This window comes from Micromys minutus, assembly GCF_963924665.1.
Source record: "Micromys minutus genome assembly, chromosome: 3".
NCBI lineage: Eukaryota > Metazoa > Chordata > Mammalia > Rodentia > Muridae > Micromys > Micromys minutus.
This window is the reverse complement of record NC_137972.1, coordinates 80,289,274-80,309,532: the sequence shown is the minus strand read 5'-3', so window position 1 is coordinate 80,309,532 and position 20,259 is coordinate 80,289,274. Positions and strand designations below refer to the sequence as shown.

The following is a 20,259-nucleotide window of genomic DNA, read 5'->3' as shown; positions in this document are numbered from 1 at the left end:
TCTCTGACTTATCCCCAAGGTCCTGGGTGCCTGGCAGCCACCGCAAACCACCAGAGTTAGAGTTTGAGGGAAGAGGTTTAAGGTCGAGGTCTCTCCAGGGCAAGCAAGTGAGCGCAGTCACTTCATGCTTAAGGTCTCTCTTCCTTTTTTTCTCGCCCAGCACTGTGCAGACTGCGAGGTAGAGACTGGGGGTTAAGGGAAGGAGTGGGTGTCTAGATCAGTGTTTCAATACATACTGCCTGACTTTGTAAGGATTCCCGTGGCATGCTACACTCAAGCCAGGTTCTAGATGTCGGCACGGGACTGCTCGCTATTTCCCTCTGATCGTTTCTAGGTACAGCCAAGGATAGGCAATCAATTGTGCCCCGGCGCCTTGAAGATAACTAACGCTGGGATTGGGTTCCTATTCACCTCCCATAAAGATAATCAGTTCCTGCCATCTTTCTGCTCACAGCACACCCTGGCCCACTCACTCCAAGTGACTTCACGGGGCAAAAGAATCCACGTTTTAGGGTTTCCCAGAACCACGGTAGAATCAACCTGGCCACCACACTGATGGTCCCACCTCTGTCTCCCAAATGTGAGTGGCTCAGAAGTGCTCACCTGAAACCAATCCCTTCTTCCTCGCTCCTGTACCCACCCTCTCACTCTGAGCCCTCTGATTCACCTCCTTCTCCCATTCCTGGGAGGCAAAGGATTAAACATGAAAAAACTCGCTATCTTCCCTCCAGACGTCCTTAGAAAGGTCTTAAATTGTAGGGATCAGAGTCAACAACAGAGTGGGGTAGCAGGTTCCAGCAGTGACTATGTGGAAGTCCCAAAGACTCTCTGTGCCAAGGCATCCCAGAACCAGCCCAGGCTTAGGTGTGGGGGGTACTTATTCAGATGTTTTGGTGACCCCCTACATACATACACACCCTCTCCATCAGCAAATCCCATAAAACTGGGTTCAAAGAATGGGCCCAAAGTGGGTGATTTGGAAAGGTCTCGGGATTTTTCTAAAGGTATCTAAAGGTATCCTTTAAGATAACACATCTGAATTTTTTGTTAAGTATCCGGGTTTGGGCATGCACCTCTTTATCCTATGCTTGTTTTAGATTTGTCCTATTTTCATCTTGACCCAAAAATCCAAGGTGGGCTGCATTCCCCACTGCCATCCCTGTCAGCCAGCTAGCAAGCTAGCTAGCATTTACACACCTCTTTCCAAATGCCACCCCATAGACAAATCCTTGTCTCAGAAAAAGGACACAGGCTAGACCAAAATGAAGCACCAGAGAAACAGGGAGGCTGACCTACCGACAGCAAGGCCCAGGAAGGAACCTTGAATTTGGACCTGCCTGGTTAATTCTAAAGGATCCTGTATAATTAGGAGGTACCCCTTTCTTCTCCTACACCCTCTTCCATTTAGCTGTATGTCTGTCAGTGTGGGCGGCCTCCTGTGCTCTAGTTCTTCCGGGCCACCCTGAGCTGGGATGGGTGGAACTGAAGAGGCAGAGGGAACTGTGCGGGCACGATTCACCTGAGAGAGGGGGAGGGAGAAGGAGGAGGGGGAGTGGGAAGCAAGAGAGAGGGGAAAGAGAAAGAGAAGGAGCATTCTCAGAGTGTGATTTAAGCAGGACGCTACACAAAATGGCTCCTCAGCGAGGATCATGGTTACAGCACACTGGAGCCCTGGCCTGAAAGCCCGGGGCTGGTTAAGGCTCTGGGAGAAAGATTTAAAAGCTTGGTTTTGCATTCTGTTCAGGTGCGGAAGGTCAATGCCACCCAGGCCACATTTCTGTTGTCTTTTTAGGAAACCAAGTCCCTTGTCAAAGCAGGTGAGGCCAGACAGACAGAGGTTCCCACACCATGCTGGAGTAAGACCTGTCCTCCAGTGTCTGGTACATGGAGGCATTATCAGCTCACTCTCAGGAAGGAGGCCACAGGATGTGTGGGCCTCGAGCCATTGATGCTTGCCCTTTGGAAGCTGTTCTGATGGGACAGGGCAGTAGGCAGTCTCCTTGGGCTAGCAGCCACACCCATGTACAGGATGGGAAGCCTCCAGGTCAGACCCAGCAGGGACACATTGTTTGGGGCTGAGCCTACCCAAGGACCCCCCGCTGACCTTGGCTCTGATTGTCTTCTCATTGTCACGCTGTACTCTGGACCGGGTCTAAGTTCGATGCACGACTTCCTATATCAATCTCTCGACTCTAGGCTCCTGTCCCTAAATCCCAAGAAAGAGCTGGCACTGGGTTTAGAGGTGGCCCTGTTAGAAAACTGGCAGCTGCTGGCAGGCCCTGGCCATGGTGCTGAGAGCAGCCCACCCGGCTTTTTTTCCTTTTCCCCTTCAGCAGTTCCACTAGCCCAGAACTTCCTCCGTCTCCTAGCCGTGGTTTTAAACCTGAGCTCTACGGATGCCTACAGCAACTTAAAAAGCGAACACCCAAGGAAGGGGACAGCCAACACCTCCACCAAAGGTGGGAGTCTCCATTTCTCATACTCAAATCACCAGTGAGACAAAAGTCCTTGGCAGAGTTCTCATATCTGAATCTACAGAAACTACACATATGCCCTAGAACCCACTGAAATCCACACTGCATCTTCTCCCACAGTCGCCCTATAAGGTCTCCCCTAAGGCTGGCATGTTACTTGTGCATGCTGCCAGGCACCCACTCCATGAACTCCATTTGTCTTGGCCCTGTGTTTCTATTCCCCATTGGGAGTTATTTAGCTTATGAGTTAAGGGGTTCCGAGAAGGACCAAGGACAATTCGCACCCTCACTCACAGTAGGGTGCAGACACCCTTGTCCTGTGACCAGACTTGCCCAGATCCCGAGGCTGATGGAACACAGCAGATGCAGCCACTTGGCCCGCTATTCAGTCTGGGATATTCAGTCTTTTGATCCCCTCTGGGCTGTAATTAGGACACAGAATCTTTAGCCAGAGCCCAGGCCACTTCCAGGTGCCTCTTCCCCATGGCAGCGTTTCTCTCCCATCTCTTCCTCCGGCTCAAGCTTTGATGGAGCTGATCTTCCTATTGTCTGGAGGCTTGAAGGGCTGTTCACTGGGAGATCCAGCTATGGGTTACCTCAGATGGAGGCAGTTACTTGTACCCAGAGGGTACAGAGGCCTCCACACCTACCCTCAAATACACATGGCCGATTGGGCTGTAGCTCCCTTTCTGTCTTTTAACCTGCCCATTTCCTCAGCAGCTGAGGTGAAGGCGGCAGCAGGGTGTGGGCTCTTCTAAACAGGGACCTCAAAAAACCTCCTTCAAATGGCTAAGCCTTTCCTTGTGACCAGCCAGTCCTGCTCCTGGAGGCTCCTGAGATGCACCCTATCTCTGTGCCCACATAGCCTACCCCTGACCTCCCTTGACTGAAAGCCAGACCCTCAAACTCCAGCCCTCCTTAAGAACCTATCACCTCCCGAATATGAAGACGATTCAAAGAGGTTTCTCTCCCCTTGGGGCTCAGCATCAAGATCATCTGGCCTCTCTGCCACAATGGCTCAAGAGATTGTGTGTGTGTGTGTGTGTGTGTGTGTGTGTGTGTGTGTGTGTATAATTTTTTGGATGTTTTTGCTGCTCCAGAGATGTGGCCTGGAACCTCTCCTTGCTAGAGCCGGGTGCCTCCTTCTTCTGACACCTTACCACCCAATCTTTTCCCAGAGAAGGTTCCCCTGTTCATCTCAGCTCAAAGGAGGCTAGATTGGAGGAGGCTTCAGAGACACCCACAGACAGCTTTAAAAGGCCTGCCCCAGAGCATAGAGTGGGGGTGCTGAACAGAAAGGCTTTCCCAACTTCTCATTTCAGAAGGGGAAAAAGACGTCATAAATCTTGTTTAGAGTGGGTGCTGTGTGTTGCATTTTTCTCAAAAATATTTTTTTCCAGGAAGTCACTTTGTAGGTTATTTGTGTGTTGGTGGGGGGGGGGGGTGAGGGATAAGAAGACAGAGGAGAGTCACGGGTAGGAGTTTTGGAGGGGGACTCCCTGGAACCTCTTTCAGAAACATTCTTTCTCTCAAGCCCCTCTACCTCCCCACAACTTCCATCGGACCTCTCACCCTGTCCCTTTCTAAACACCGCAGGCGTGTCTTGCTATCTCAAGACCCTTGACCTTGGTCTTGACGACTTGCGGGAGATGCCTGAGCTCTGACCCACAATTAGAGCGTAACCCCCAACCTTCCTGTAGTCAAGAAAAGCCCTGAGCCCTTGAGACGTTCAAGAGGGACCCACAGAGATACCCCAGGCCCTTTAACCAGTCCAGCCGGCTCCCTAACATTGTTTCAGTGGAGACTACCGCCCTGACGCCCTAGCCCCTCTCTTCTAGCCTGGCCGAGACGCAGAAGGCAGTGGCACTTACGGACCCGGGAGGGGGCCGGGGCCCCACGAGGCGACGGCGGGGGTGGGGCGGTTGTGGTGACGGTGGTTCGGCCGGTCAGGATCAGGCGACTCCCCAGGCTCAGGCCCAGCTCCGGCCGCCCTCCAGGCGCCGCTGCCCTCACGGTCGCGTGGCGGAGAGCTGCTGGAAGCAGGCGCGGCCGCTGTGGCGCGGGGGTTCCTGGCGGCGCGCCGCTTCTCCCGGCTCTGAGCGGCTCAGCGCCGCCTTCTCGGGCGGGCACGGCCCGCAGTGACGTCAGCGCGGCTCCCCCCGCCCCCCTGGCTTCACTCGGACCAGTGCGGAACCGAGAGGCGGAGGCTGGAGGCGAGGGGCGCCCTGCCCTGCGACCCGGCCCTGCCTGCCCGCGCCCAGCTTGCGTCCGAACAGTCCTCCCCGCAAACGGCCCGCACCACCGGGCTCACCCAGAGCCACCAAACCACCTGGGAAGTGGTGACAAGCAGAGGGCTGGAAGCCTCACAGGCAGCTCCAAGCCCGGGGATCCAGGATGCTCGGGGAAGAATGGAGAGCCTAGGGTTGAGGGACGTCTGCGCTCTGGGTGCAGAGGGGGCGTTTGATCTTTTCACACACACACAAGTGTTGGCTGAGGGATTGGCTGGGTTTTGGGTCCCAATGCAAGCTCAGAAAGGACCCTCTAGCTCACAGGAACGTGTTTTGTTGACAACCTGGGTTGCGTTCCAGCCTGGGTCACGCTTCTCCAACACCCAGAGCCTCCCCTACCTCGCCTCACCCGGGGCGGTGCACCTGCAAACTCTTTGGGCCGCAGACCGCCCCCGAGACGCTGTCCAAATGCTGAATCCGGCCTCCCCGGGGCAGGCTTCAGAGCCCGGCTGGCCGCGCTCGGCATTGTCCCCAAGGCGGATACCGGGTTCTGGGACTCAGAGTCAGAGCCCCTGAAAATTCTAGTGCTCCAAGATAATATTGGGAAGCTACAGAAAAGGGGGCGAAAGGTCAAGAGGAGGCGAGAACAGAGAGGGCAGGCAGACCCGAGCGCCTGACCTGCGGAACCACCTCTTCCTCTTGCGCCCCGGTGGTTCGCTCGGGGTCCCTTCTGCCAGTGTGTGTTTCTCTCGCCACCACAGCAGGGGAGGTCCCTCCGGCCGAACTTGTCAGCATGTCTCATCATTCATCCTGAGCCAGCCAGACAGGCCAAGTTCATGAGCAACGCAGTTAACCCCTTGCAAACTGATCGCCTCCCAAAGGAGAGAGACGAGCCGTTTGCATAGGGAATATTCTCCCGGATTCCTAGGACACCACCTCCCGGAAGCTGCGCCTGCCACCGCTCCTTTCTTCTTCCTGGTCTCGCTCCGATTTTTTTCCCCTGTTATTATTTTTTTTTCACTGTGTTAGTCTCCACGATCTTCCTAGATTCTTCCTCTTAAAATTAATTTGAGATCAGTATAGCTGGGTTTCTAGACGTCTTCTCTTCCCAGGCTATGCTGATATTCATGGAGGAAAATTTAGTCCAGAAAAACATAAGACAGCATATCAACCTGGCCTTAACCTCTACACTTGGAGGCCTGATCTTAAAAGGAAAAAAAAAAGTGTGTGTGTGTGTGTGTGTGTGTGTGTGTTTCTTATTAGAAGAATCTAGCTGCTGATTGTGCAGAACAGGGTAACAGGGAAAAGAGGGGTAAAGAAAAGCAGAGAGAGGATGAACGTGATGAGTCAGACTTCGAAACTAGATGGGGACAGAAAATCAGAAACAAGCTTTCAGAAAAGGATCAGAGAGGGAGACATGTCCAGAGACCCGACAGAGCAGCTGGGAGACCCTGGGAGATAATGATCTTGTACAGGGGCTTAGAAAGAGGGGTTGGGTGGTAGGTCTTGGTGGGTCTTGAAGGGTCCAACTATTTCTCCTCACATTCCATCCACAGGCTTCTGCGGTAGTCTCTAAAGATGATCTTCCCTTGGCCTCTTTGACCACATTAACCTTGAAGACTTGATCTAGTGTGTGTGTATGGGGGGAGGGGTCCTTGCCTGAGGTAAAGGCTATCCCTTGTTTTGGAACCCCAGCATTCCCCTAACTTTCTCAGCCACTCCTTACAGTCTGGCAGGCTCGGCTACTCCTCCCCTCCCCCACTTCCTATTGAATTCCTGGCGTCTGGTAGCTGGCGGCAACTAGGACGACCTACCAACTTTTCCCCTGGGCATTTTCTCGCCCCCTTCACCCCCCAGTGCTTTCTTTTCTTCTCCCAGCGCTCTTTTTGAAAGGAGGCACCCAGGCCCAGAACGTGTTCTGCAGTTTAACTACTTCCAAATTCTTTGTTCAGGTCACCCCGGGACTCCATTGTCCGCTACTGAGAGCGCGGGCAGGCCGGCGGGTGCGCCTCTGCCTGCGCGGGCCTTGAATCCATTAGTCCTCTGCGGCTCCAGCCCCGGCGTCAATGCTCGTACCCTACGCTCCCGCCCTCGGCTGCCTTTTTCGGGTGAAGTAAAGTCACCGAAAAGGGCAGGTTCGTTTTGAGGTTACGTGGATCTCACGGGGGTGGGGGAGGGGGCTAGAGCAACTCACTTCAGCCTAAAGCTGCTGGGTGCTTGGTCCCAGTGGTTGGTTTTTTGAGAGACCTGGATTAGGAATGAGATGGGGAAGGGACAATCAGCACACATCTTATTCGCATCTCCAGTCTTCCGTTTGCACTGTCACAGCCGGCACTCCTCTTCTTGGCTTTCCTCGCTCTTGCACCCACCAGCGTCTCAGAACTGCTAGGGAAAGGGGGTCCAGCTTTAGTAGAAGTCACCCCTGAAAGCGCTGCTGGACCCTGTTCTCAAACTGCCTCCCCGGCGTGACAACTTCCCAGGCCCACTGAGAAATGGCTACACACACGGCCTTGCTATGCTTTCCCAGATTCATGAGTATGGCCAAGGGAGGACCCTATTCTCCTCTCACATGGACCAGGGACGCAGAGAGCTGCGAATCGTGCGGGGAGCTCATCTCTGAGGTCGATATTCACTCCAGAAAGGGTTCAGAGGCTCTGTGTCCCAGAAACTCCTTAGCCAGGCCAGAAGCCTGACACTGTCTCTAAGCCTTGAAGCCATGAAATAAGAAAGTTCAGAAGGTCAGTGGCCTAGGAAAACTCAGGAAAGGCTGACCATCGCGTTTCCCAGAGCAAGGCCACTGAAGCATGGCCCTCTCGCTCAGGGGTTATCAGGGCGTCAAATCCAGGACCCACCCTGATGCACAGGACTTCTAGAAGTTGATCGCACCTCCGGTCTGCCTGTTCTGGCTATCCCTAGGATCAGTCTAACTTCTCAGGAACAGATGTCCAAAGTATAATCACGGAGGGGCCTGTGAGAGGGCAAGGATGGAGAACTGGGACCCAAGAAAGGGTGCCGGTAAGAACTCCGGATGCAAACGGAGTGCGCAGGACTAAGGTTGCCTCTCCTGGCAGGCCTGGGAGGCAGGAGAGAGAAGTCTCGGAACTGAATTCGTACCGGATCAGAACCTTGAGGCTGCATGCTCTGCAGCTCAAAGGGTCCCTCCCACTCCTCTTGGCTCTAGAACTGCATTTGGCGAGGCCTGCAGAGCTCCGAGATCTGGCCAGACTAAAATGAAAGCTTTTGCAGACACAGATGTTCCTAAGGGTCTCTCACGCTTCTATTCACATTTTCTTCATTTCGTTCTCACGGGCATACCCGGGGTCCTCTGATCCGCTGTCTCGACCTAGCGGCTCTGGCGTGCTGACGCGGCTCCGCGCGTTGTCCAGCAGCGCCCTCTGCCGGCCCTTCTACTCCAATGCAAGTGCGCACCAAGCCTGGCCTGGCGGCGGGAAAGGCTCCGCTTAGCAGGAGTGGGCGGTGACACGCCCGTTTATGGATCTGTAGCGACGCCAGGGACAATGCAGTACGGGGTGACCTGGACATCTGTCTCTCCTCCTGGCTCTTTTTTACCTTTCAAACTCTGCCGCGGGTTAAGGGCATCCTTTGCATTGCTGGGAACAACAGGACAGTTGGATGGAAGCCTGGGGACTTCAGACCCTTGCTCCGTTCCTTTCTGTATCCCTGTCCTTACCGAGGTGTCAGTCCCTCCCCATCTTTGCCTTTCCATCTCAACGGCTTCCTTTCAGCCAGGGTTCACCTCATCTCTACAGATTTCAGAAAATGAAAAACCAAAATGCCATTTCTCTTTGTGTAGGGGTGGGGTCGGGGGCATCTAACTCATGGAGACAATGGTTGGATTTGGAGGCTCTTCCTTGAGGCACACAGCTGCAGTCGTGAACTCTCTGAAGATTCAGATATGATGTTCCAAGTGGCCACAGTGTGGGTGGGTCCTTGACATTCGTTTACTCAACAAATACGTCAGTGGTTCTGAGCCCACACTGCTAGAGGCTTAGCTCAGAAAAGGTAATTAGCTTTCCAAAGGCTGTAATCGAGCCTCTGGGACCAGAGAGAGCAAATGGCTCTGATTAAAATTGAAGATGTTTATGCCTGAGATAGAAAAAAAAATCAATTCTTTTTGTTGTTTTGTTTTTCAAGACAGGGTTTCTCTGTGTAGCCCTGGTTGTCCCAGGACTCACTTACAGAGACCCACCTGCCTCTGCCTACCATGTGCTGGGATTAAAGGCGTGTGCCACTACCACCCAGCAAAAGAGTTCTATTTAGGCAAGAGATGTGCGGATATGTATAAAGCAAGAACAGCATAGTGTCTCCTTGGAGGCAGACAGAAGAAAACTAGAGGAGTTTGGGGAAAGGTAACCCAGTCCCATGGAAACAATGGCACGGTTCCTACCAAATTCCAAAGAAACCTTTCTGCCAAGGCCACTGGATACATAATTTACGTGATGCTGTAGCTCACACGGCTTCAAACTAATGAAAAGTAAGTACATGTAAAAAATAAATGTGTGCTCTTGTTAAGAAAGAAGAGCCTAAGTCAATGTTACTTCTGTGACCCAGAAATGTCCATTCTGCCTTCCCCGTCACTTAGACCAGATGTGCTTCTGGGACCCTGTTTACAGCCCTCCCCTCTCCCTGACAGCCAAATGAGTGAATCTTGGCATGGTCACATACTCAGGAGGACTGATCTCTAGTCTGGCCTGGATCTAGCACATCCCTTCTGAGCACTGAAGTGAGGCCCAGGCTGGAGGCTTGCAGGGGAGCTCATCGGCCTGGAAGAGTTAGAGACAAGGAAGCAAACAAACAAACAAAAAAAAATCAGAGGAGACTGGAGCAGATGGGGGGTGGGGGGTGCGGAGACCACCAGAGGAAAAACCAGAGACCCAAGGAAGAGAATGTCTGAGACTCTGCTAGCCCCCCGACTCTCCCTCGCAGCAGAGTTTTGTCCCCGTCGTTGGTCTGCATTAGCAAGATCATGTTCACTCACTGACAGTTCTCTGACTCAAAGAGCCGTTCCTGCGGGCAGCACTTACTACTGCAATGCCATCGGAGGCCGGTCTCCTGAGGAGCTGGCATGGGAGCTGGCATGGTGCCGCAAGCCTGAAATCTGATGCCTCCGGAGGGCATCACGGCAAATTTGAGTGGGTTCCAAGCAAGCCAGGCCTCCAGAAAGAAACTGTCCTTTTAAAAAAGACCTGACACCTGTCCAAACCGCCATCCTGCAAGTTTCCTCGGAGGCAAGGGCAGGTGCGCCACCATGTGGCAACTTCGACGATTTACAACACACTTGAAGGCCTGTTCAGAGCCATGGGCCGGTTGCTTAACATTGAAAATGGGGCAGGATGTCTGCATTTGGATTTGTTCACAGCAGATCTACTAGAGTTAACCGCTGCGTAACCACTGCGGGGGTACGTTGCGCCAGACACTGAGGTACGCACACCATTACTTATGCTCACCCATCAGCTGCTACTACTGTCCTGGCAAGCCCAATCTCAGATGTGAAGTCCCGGCCACAATGCCCAGCCTTTTCCTGGCACAGCCTTTGTATGTGTATCAAGGCCTCTGGAACTTGATTTATAGTCCAGCCTACCCTCAATTCATAATCCTCCTGCCTCTACTTCCCAAATTCTGGGCTTATAAGCATATACTCTCCTCTGTTACTTTCTTAAGAATGGTTTGTGTCTTTTTTTTTTTTTTTTTAATTTATTTATTATATATAAGTACACTGTAGCTGTCTTCAGACACACCAGCAGAGGGCATCAGATCTCATTACAGATGGCTGTGAGCTGGTTGTGAGCCACCACGTGGTTGCTGGGAATTGAACTCAGGACCTCTGGAAGAACAGTCGGCGCTCTTAACCACTGAGCCGTCTCTCCAGCCCAGAATGGTTTGTGTCATGTGCACCTGCACATGACTGCGGAGGTCAGTCTCAGGTGACACTCATAGGGAGGCCTCTCCCCCTAAGTTTTGAGACAGGATAGCTCATTGCCACATGGGGCTCACTGAGTAGGTGAGGCTGGCTGACCAGCAAGCCTCGGAAGTTAAGCAGTCTCTGCATCCCCAGTGCTGGGATTACAAGTATGCTATCATGTCTGGCTTTCAACATGGCTGCTGTGGATCAAGCTCAGGCCCTCATGTTTTTATAGCTTCGTTGGAAATTCCTCTTTGTCAAACCCCAGGCTCTCAATATCCTGCTCCCTCTACCCACTTCTTAGTCTCCAGTGGAGAGCCTCAACTCCTTACTTAGCACATCTTTGGGGAAACTGTCCATTATTTACAGAGGGCACTGAAAGCAATAGGCCAGTAAAGATCTTGGTCATTGGGCCATGTGAGTAGAAAAGGCCAAGGAAGGAGGGTTGGCCTTGGGAAGGAAAGAGCTAGAGAATGCTACTGGGCTAGCCTGGGAAAGAGCAGCTAGAAGGTCCTTCCAGAAGCCAGAACTGCCTTGTAAGGGTTAATTTTATGCACCAATTTAGCTGAGCTATAGTAGCCTCATATTTGTCCAGACAGCAGTGTAACAGGTTCAGTGCTGTCAAACAGACAAGCGGCCAAGTGGCCCCTGTGAACTCCAATGTCTTCATATTAATCACCATGCTCATATCCTGAGAGAAAACTGATGATCAAGCACTCTTTGGATGGCTTTGATTAGCTACCACCAGGGACTGTCTGTCATTCATATCATATTCTCCCCTTGTATGTCCCTGACATGCAAGGGACACTGAATGAGGCATGTGAGATCAGTGAGTAAGACTGCAGCCTACCTGCCTCCCATAGCAGCCTCCCATCTTCTGGGAAAGATGGTGGCATGGTGCCCAAGCCAAATGTCACACCAGACAGCAAGGAACAAATGCAATTCATTTACCCACAATGCTCAAGGCAACAATGGCAGGGTTGGCATCTTCTGAGACTTCTTGTCTCACGAAAAAGGCACAGCATCTTTCCTCTGTGTCTTATGTGGTCATCCCTTGTGTTTGGCTATGTCCTAACCTCAAGTTCTGCTGAGAATACTGATCATATTGGGTAATGATCTAATTCAATGTAATGAGCTCTATAAAGATTTATTTTATTGTGTGTGTGTGTGTGTGTGTGTGTGTGTGTGTGTGTGTGAGAGAGAGAGAGAGAGAGAGAGAGAGAGAGAGAGAGAGAGAGAGAGAGAGAGAGTTTTACCTGCATGTATATATGGGCTGGGACAATGGCATAGAAACATCTCCTGATTTCAGTAGGCCAAAGCCTCATGTTGGGTTCTCAGACAGAGGTGGTCTGGCCACACCATAGATTTATATGTTATTTTTCTTTATGGGAATGTGTGTCTCTGTGTGTGCCTGTATACGTTTACATGTACCATGTACGTGCCTGGTACCCACAGAAAACAAGGTGTCAGATCCTCTGTGTTTGGCTTCAGACTCCAGGCAAGGGACTAAGGTACAAATTTTACACATCAAAGCAGACCTGGCTTCCATGTTCTCCCAGCATCCCTCAGTCCCTACCTGGTATACCCCTGCCCAACTTTCCAGCCCAGGAGCTGAGCTGAGCTGCCCTCCCCCAGAGGGTCTTCCCTATAAAATCTGGACATTTTGGTTTCCCTTTCTCTCCTTCTCTCCCTCTCTCTAAATGTGTGCTTTCTCTGTCTTTCTCTGTTTCTCTTCCCCATCTTCTCTTCCTCCCTCCTCATGGCAATAAACCTGCCTGTGCATACTTTAAGCTGACTTAAATTGGCTCATTTTACCAGCAGAGAAATAACTTATCAACCCAAAACTGGAATTACAGGAAGTTGTCAGCTGCCATATGGGTCCTGGGAACTGAACCGGAGTCCTTTACACAAGCAGCAAGTGCTCTTAACTGCCAGACCATCTCTCCAGCCATTAAAAAGAAAAGTTTGTATTTTATGTGTATGGGTATTTTGCCTACATATATGTCTATGAATCATGTGTAGGCCTACAGGCAGAGACCAGAAGAGGGTGAAGGATCCCCTAGAACTAGAATTACACAGTTGTAAGCTATCATGTGGGTGCTGGTCTTATGCCCAAGTTACAGGTACCCAAAGATCACGGAGGAGCCAACTCCAGTGTAAGCACATCAGGGCCATTATCACTGACACAGTGAGTCAGAGTAAGAGCCCAAAGTCTAGGGGTTCAGAGTTTTTTTACTGTGGTTACAGCAAACTTGGGGAATTTCTGTACGAGTCAGCACGTTAATATTTTTAAAACTGCATTTCTGGTGTAATTTTCAGGAACCGAACACAAGGGCAGAACCACCTGACAAACAGGATGGCAAGGTTATCTATTCTCTGCAGGATGTCTTAGGTTATCTCTGTGTACCTTGGCCCTGTTATTGTAGTCTGGTGGTTGCTAAAGGCGGGTAGGGGTCGTGTCATAAAAATGTTTGCTCAGGTGTGATTTTATTCCTGGAATTGGTGTTTAGCCCCTGGTCTCATACAAAATGGAATTTCTTCAAAAAACAAACAAACAAACAAACGAAAAAACCCCAACAGGGTTGGTTGGGTTTTACAGTGGGACTAGGACATAGGTTCTCTTGAACAGCAGCAAGTGCTCTTAACCACTGAATCATCTTTCCAGTCCCTTAGCACTTTGAAAGAAGTTATCTCCGAGGCAGGGATGGTGGCACACCCTACAGTTCCCGTGCTTTGGCGACCCGGACAGAAGGATGGGAAGGATGGTAACCTCTAGGCCAGCAGAATGAAATTCAGTTCCAAACAAACAAATGCTTGTCTCCAGATAGTCACAATCCAAGTGAGGGACTGGGGCACGAGACTCCAACATATGATTTGGGGGGCGAATTTAACATGTAAGAACTGAGGTGCACCCAAGCCCATTTCCTACACTAGCTGGGGAACTCTGTTCTGCCAGAAACCCATGCAAGGCTTAGGGTATGGTAATTTAAATACTGTAATTCAAATACTTCTTGGGACCCAAGAAGACTAAATTTTCTCCTTTTTTATGAGTTTTGTTTTTTTAAGATTTACTTATTTATTTTATTCGTGAGTATGCTGTCATGTCTTCAGACACACCAGAAGAGGGCATCTGATCCCATTACAGATGGTTGTGAGCTACCATGTGGGTGCTGGGATTTGAACTTAGGACCTGTGGAAGAGCAGCCAGTGCTCTTAACCACTGAGCCATCTCTCCCGCCCCAACTGGATTCTCTCTACACCAGCTTTTGTTTTGTTGTGCAAACTTTTCTGATAGGTGGGCGTGGGGGATGGAAGCGTATTTACCAGGCCTTCAGGTAGAGAGGAGAAAGGGAAAAGAGGAGATGGAGGGAGGGAGAGGCAGCCATGAGAGAAGATGGTCCTTGGGCACGTAACAAGGAACATTTGGCTGGGATATAAGTGAGAATCGCTCCAAAATCTGCCCAATCTAAGCTTATGGCTTGTAAATAAGATCCCCGGTTTGTGAGTCTCTTGTACAGGATAACTAGAATTTATATTTCAATTTACAGAGCACAGTTGAGAATCTGCCACTAATCCCATGTAGACATCAGTCCTTCATGGATCTAGAAAGTCCAGACTGTTCTGGGGTGACATTGACCCTGCTTCAGCCTGGCTAAAGAAGGTAGGTCCCATTCTCTCTCTCTCTCTCTCTCTCTCTCTCTCTCTCTCTCTCTCTCTCTCTAAGACAGGGTCCTTTCACTGGACAAGTAGGCCAGTCTGGCTGGCCAGAATTTCTCTGTATAGCCCTGGCTGTCCTATATAGACCAGGCTGGCCTCAAACTTACAGAAATGTCCCTGCCTCTGCTTCCAGATTGCTGGGATTAAAGGTGTGTGCTGCCACTGATCAACTAGAGAGAATCCATTTGTCTGCCCCCCCCCCCGTGCTGGCATTTCAAACACATGCTACCACAAGTTGGATTTTTACAAATATTTTTAGTTTTATTTTATTTTATGCATACTTTGTTTGACTTGCATGAATCTGTGCCACGTGAGTGCTTGGTGACCCTGAAGTTCAAAAGAGGGCATCATAGTCTCTGGAACTGGAGGTACAGAGGGTTGTGAGCTACCATGTGTGCTGGGAATTGAACCCAGGTCCTCTGCAAAAGCCACAAGTGCTCCTAACCACTAAGCCAGCCAGCCAGCCAGCCCCTTCCTTTAAAAAAAATGTGGGTTCTGAGAAAAGCAAGAACCTTATTCCCCAGCCTCATCCTATAGTTTAATCAACCTATCAATACATGACTTTGGTTGGGGGTTTCTGTTTAAAGACATCCTTGTTCCTACAGTCCCCCTGGGCACTCACTGATGCCAGGCCACAACTAGAAATTCTGTAACTCTCACCTGAACAAAACGTACCAAACGCACATATTTCTCTATAATGTTACTGACAGTATTCAGGCCCCTCTGTGGAAGGACTGGAGAAAGGCTGACAGTAAAACTTTTAGGTATTTTATTAAGCTTCTTTCTCTGGGGAATCTGGCTGTCCCTTTATTTAAGGGGTTCTGACTGCGCAAAGTGTCCCAAGTCTAAAAATCAGTTCACAGGTTGTGGCCAGGATTCTCTTTTGACACAACCCAATGTAGCCCTTCTTTTATTTGAGAATTTTTGGAGGCTTCTTGTCTATTTCATTCCTGGAAACACCATGTTTGATTAGCCAGTACCAAAAATCCATATGAGTCACATCATAAAAATCACTTTATCCATTACGGTCTGCCCCTTATGGTCTAGCAGAAGGGGAACAGCAAAGCTCCTCAGATGTGCTGGTGACCTTTTCACCATTCTGTATCTTATAGGATTAATGACAGGCAGGTCTTCTAGGCCTTCCCATTGTAGAGGATCAGGTTTTACACAAAGCGCCCATTCTAACATTTCAATAACTTTAACTTTTTTTCAATGCTCATTTTTAATGATGGTTTTTAAACATTTTAGCCTCCCTTGTATCCCGCCACCCACCAGAAGTAGTGGAGAAGAAAGGATGGGGGGGGGGGAGTGAACCTGTTTAGAAAGGTTCTTCGGAGCAACTCCCATCTGTGTTGTCTGGAAATCGGCCGTTCAGTTCACAGCTTAGCAACGGCAGCTCAGTCTACTTGCAAACACTTCATGGATACACCAGCCGTCCAGTTTCTTTAGAGTTGGGTTAGCAAACACAAATCTGCAGCGGTGGCACTACCTAGCGGAGACAGCCGGGTCTCAGCTGGCTTGAGTCAGTAGGAGGGACCAGCCAGACGTTGGGAGAAGTTCTCAACTGTGCTTCACTTGGGGAAGCAAAGATCAGCAAAGACTTGAGCTATACCCACAGGCATTGCATAGCTAGCTCTGTAAGCAAGGCTAGCTCTTAAAGCTGCAGTACGATATCACATCATCAAATTGGACTTGTTCTTGTTAGACAGCATAATGCCCTTGAACAAGCAGCTGCTCTTTAGTAACACTTATACCCCTTGCTAAATTTCGTTGTGCTAGTTTTGTGGCTTTGTGCCTCCACCACGACAACCGTTGTGATTGTTGAGTAACTTCTAGAACAGCGGACACCAATCCCTTCCAATCTTGTGGGAGAACCCTATGCCGTATAGCCCAGTTATTTAGCATTTATTTGACAATGGAAGAATGTAGGCCATAGGGTACCATGGCCTCTTTAAAATGCTTTAAATCTGACGTTTGTATCGATCTCCGGGTCCAGTCATTGTAAGTCTGTCCACCATTGTTAGCAGGCATATGCTGCACAAAGACTGGGAAGGCTGACGGTGCCTGTGTCGGCCCGGGCACATTCTCTGGTGATGCTCTTGGCTGCACACTAACCTGTTGTACCCGCGCTATTCCTCTCAGGCCCCTAGAAGCAGGGCCGGGCAGCAGTTTACCTTCCAGTCTCCTCTCTCTCACCAAGCCTGAACTTTGTTCTCCCTTTTTGTTTTCCAAGCTCTTCTGCCCCTACCCACAAACTCTTTCAGTGCCCAGCCAGCTCTGCAGTTTTCTCTGACAGAAGAGAACTGTCGGGTTTCCCATTAAAACCTTTTCAGAATAGGATACATGAAAACCACGAAGCAAAACCAAAACATTTCCCTGAAACTTAAAATTCCTAAAAATTCACCAACACTAAGTCCAGGGACATCAGCATCTCCAACTCCTTTTCAGTAGGCCATCTTTTGGTAAACGCTTAAGCCAACCAATCAAACAAACTCTTGACACCTTTTAAATTGTGGGAACATCCATATTAAATCTAGAATCTCCACTCAAAGGCTCATTTCAATAAACCCAGCCTGATCTAGTTTTATGTTCCTACACCATTATTCCATACCCTTAAAATCCATCCCACACATATTCCCTAGACTTCTACTCATGGACCATACCTTTTTTCTCCTCTCTAGGAGCCTGCTTAGCCTTGAGTCTGGTTGTAGGTCTAGAGGCAGCTATGGTGGGCCTTGAGGGACATCCGTGTTGTCTTGCCTGGTATCTCCTTCAAGGAGTGTCTCGGTTGGTTTAGCAGACAAGGAAGGACTGATTTCCTCAAGCAAAGGTGGAGGAGGCAATTTTTCAGTGCTTTGGATGGCAGTGAGCCTTCTGCTTTGGGCGGAGGGACTATTCCCTCAGGTGAAAGTCTTGAGAATCTGAAGGTTCAACGTTCTCAGCCCCAACAGGGTCCTCCCATGTATCTCTCTCCCAAGATACAGGGTCCCATTCTTTAACCAATTAATGCCTTTACATCATGGGAGGAAGGGACTTCAATTTTCTTTGTAATTCAGCCAATCATTTTTTGGTTTTGTTTTGCTTTGCTTTTTCTCTTTTCTTTTGGCAGTCTGAAGCCTTTATTCGGTGGGTCTCTGTGTCTAGAAGAAGGTGTTGGGCCTCTTGGTGGTGAAGCGTGGCTTGTGCTGGTGCCGCAACACGCGGTGGGGCGATGGAGTCGTGGAACTTGGAGTCGTGGAACTTGGGCTGGCGGCACTTGCCAGCTGCGGTCTCCTCCACCTCCATGATCTGGATGGAGTGCGCGCGGGCACGGTGACGGGCACCCATGTCCCGGTAGTACTGCGTGACTGCGCCAGCGGTGGTCAGGTCCCGGTACTCTAGGTACATGTTGTGCGTGCCACTGCGGGAGTCATAGCCCAGCCAGATGCCGAAGTTCCTCACACGCAGGGGTGACTTCTCGAACACCTGCCCACAGTACACAATCTCACCGGATGACTTCTTCATCTTCTTCAGTTGCAACACAAAGTACCAGAAGCGGGACTTGGCCACCACAGGGTTAGGTGCAAAGATCCGCATCCGGTACAGTGGCGGTGTGTGGCATTTTGGGGTTGGCAAGCAGCGCCCCGCCACCTTGTACTCCCGAAGCGTGCCCGACGCCTTCATGGCACTGCGTGCTCGTTCACCGCCACTCACAAAAGGCTGTTTTGCTTTTCAAGATAGTGTCTCTCTGTGTATCCCTGGCTGTCCTGAAACTTACTCTGTAGACCAGGCTGGCCTCAAACTCAGGGGTTTCCCTTCCTCTGTCTTCCAAATGCTGAGATTAAAGGAATTTACCACCATGCCCAGCTAATCTTACAATGAGGGCTTTGGTTTGATTTCCCACAACTTGAGCCCTGTGGCTACTGAGAGAAGACTTTCTTTCATGGCACACTCAGAGCCCTCTATACGGTTTATGCACATCTGGAGCTGGTAAATTTTATTTCTGAGTTCATTGTTGTCCAATGTATTCTGAGATGCTAGAGGTTGGTTAACTTCATCTCAGAGCACATTGTTTTCCTTTGTTAATTTATCCAGGGATGCTAGGAGCAACCCATCAACAGCACCGTTTTTCTTGTTTTTTTAAAAATTGTCATAAGTTTATATAGAGAGTTGCCAACTCTGTTGCCTTTCACAGCTGACCAATCAGGATAATCAAAGGCATTTGTCTTCGTTGTTTGTAAAATAGTTCACACCATGGGCTTTTAAGACTTTCCCAGCTTCTAAGAAAGTTTCAGTAACTGGGGGTTGGGAGCTCCAATAATTGTAGGTACCGGCTACATGGAAAGCCTATTCCAGATACTTAAAAATATTCATCCTGTAGCAGGGAGTTTATACACTTGTTTGGCTATTGGCAGATCACATACTTGCACCCACCCAGGAGCTATCTTTGTCTCCTCAAATGAAACACACACACACACACACACACATATACACACGCACACACATACACACACACACGCACAAGCTTATTTTTAAATGCCCTGGCTACCTCAAAGGATGGGCACTCTTCAGCCTTCCCCTGCTACCCCAGGCCCAGTCAGGGAAGTGGCCACTGGGCCACCCACCTGTATTCCCACATTGGGTCTCTCTCTCCTGCAGATCTTCTCTCCCACCGCATCCTGGCAATCCTCTGTCTCGATCCCCCACATCCTAGCCCACACAACACAACTCTAGCCCTCCCTGCCTCAGCCATTAGCCACTGGCATCTTTATTGATCTATTAAAAACCAACTGGGGACAAGGACACGCAGATTCCTGATTGAATCAAAGCATTCGGGCCAATCTCCAACACGTCCTTTTACCTCTGTTGCTCTAGAACCACTTCTGGTACCAAACTCTGTGTGAGTCGGGGTTCTCTAGAAGAACTGAACTAATAGACTGAATATATATCGCTTACAGGCTGGGTGGTCCAACTAGTCTGACCATTCCCCCTAAAAATCTAGATTAGGGGATGGTGAGATGGCTCAGTGGTTAAGCACTGCCAGCTCTTCCAGAGGTTCTGAGTTCAATCCTCAGCAACCATATGGTGGCTCACAACCATCTGTAATGGGATCTGATGCCCTCTTCTGGTGTGTCTGAAGAGAGCAACACTGTACTTAAATAAATAAATCTTAAACAAATTCAGATTTAAAATGTGGTGTTCCCACTTCAAATGATTTAATTCAGAGGGGAAAAAAATTCCCACATTGTGCCCAGCCACTTGGATTTTAGTTAATTCCAGATGTGGTCTAGTTGACAGACAATATCAAACATCCCAACCACCATGCCTGACTAGATAGAAGGGGTTCCCCCAACTGTGTTCCTCCCTGCAGGCGGCAACATTGTGGAATCCTGGTGTCTTATGGACACCACTCAAGAGTGTCAGGGTGAAACCATGGAGATGACCGAGAGCCAGCATGTGTTGCTCTGATCTAGTCCTGGGGATGCCAGCTTCCTGGGCACACTCATGTCACTTATCACAGGGGCTGGAAATGCGACCATGACTTACACAATGTTGTGCCCAGTGAAAGCTTACCTGGAAGCACAGGCTCGCCACAGATCCAGCCTGGCCATGGTCTCCCCCATCTTCAGGACCATAAGTCTCACTGGACTCAGCTTGGCTTCAGATGGCTCTTGGCTGGGTGTGGACCGCTGGCCACTTAGAAGACTGCCAGTGAGGATGAATGGGAGCAGCTAACCTCTATCTACTCACTGGCCAAGAGCTAGGGGTCCCCATTCTGAGGGTCAGAGCAGCTTCATTTGCTATTGGATCTTCCCAGAGTAGGCACAGGTGACTCAGGTGACTGTATCTCCAGGCCCCAGCCTCTCAGCTACTGGCTTTTGCTGATGTTTGGGAGACATTGAGTTATATCTGTGATTTCTACTTTCTCTTCCAGTGC

At 50.0% G+C, this 20,259-nt stretch overlaps 1 pseudogene across 1 annotated transcript; it reads right to left on the bottom strand.

Moving 5' to 3' along the window:
• Positions 1-17,482: 17,482 nt before the first annotated feature.
• Positions 17,483-18,005, bottom strand: LOC308419136 (large ribosomal subunit protein eL20-like; annotated as a pseudogene). Its single transcript has one exon. The product of its transcript is annotated as a large ribosomal subunit protein eL20-like (transcript).
• Between the last annotated feature and the right edge of the window lie 2,254 nt (positions 18,006-20,259).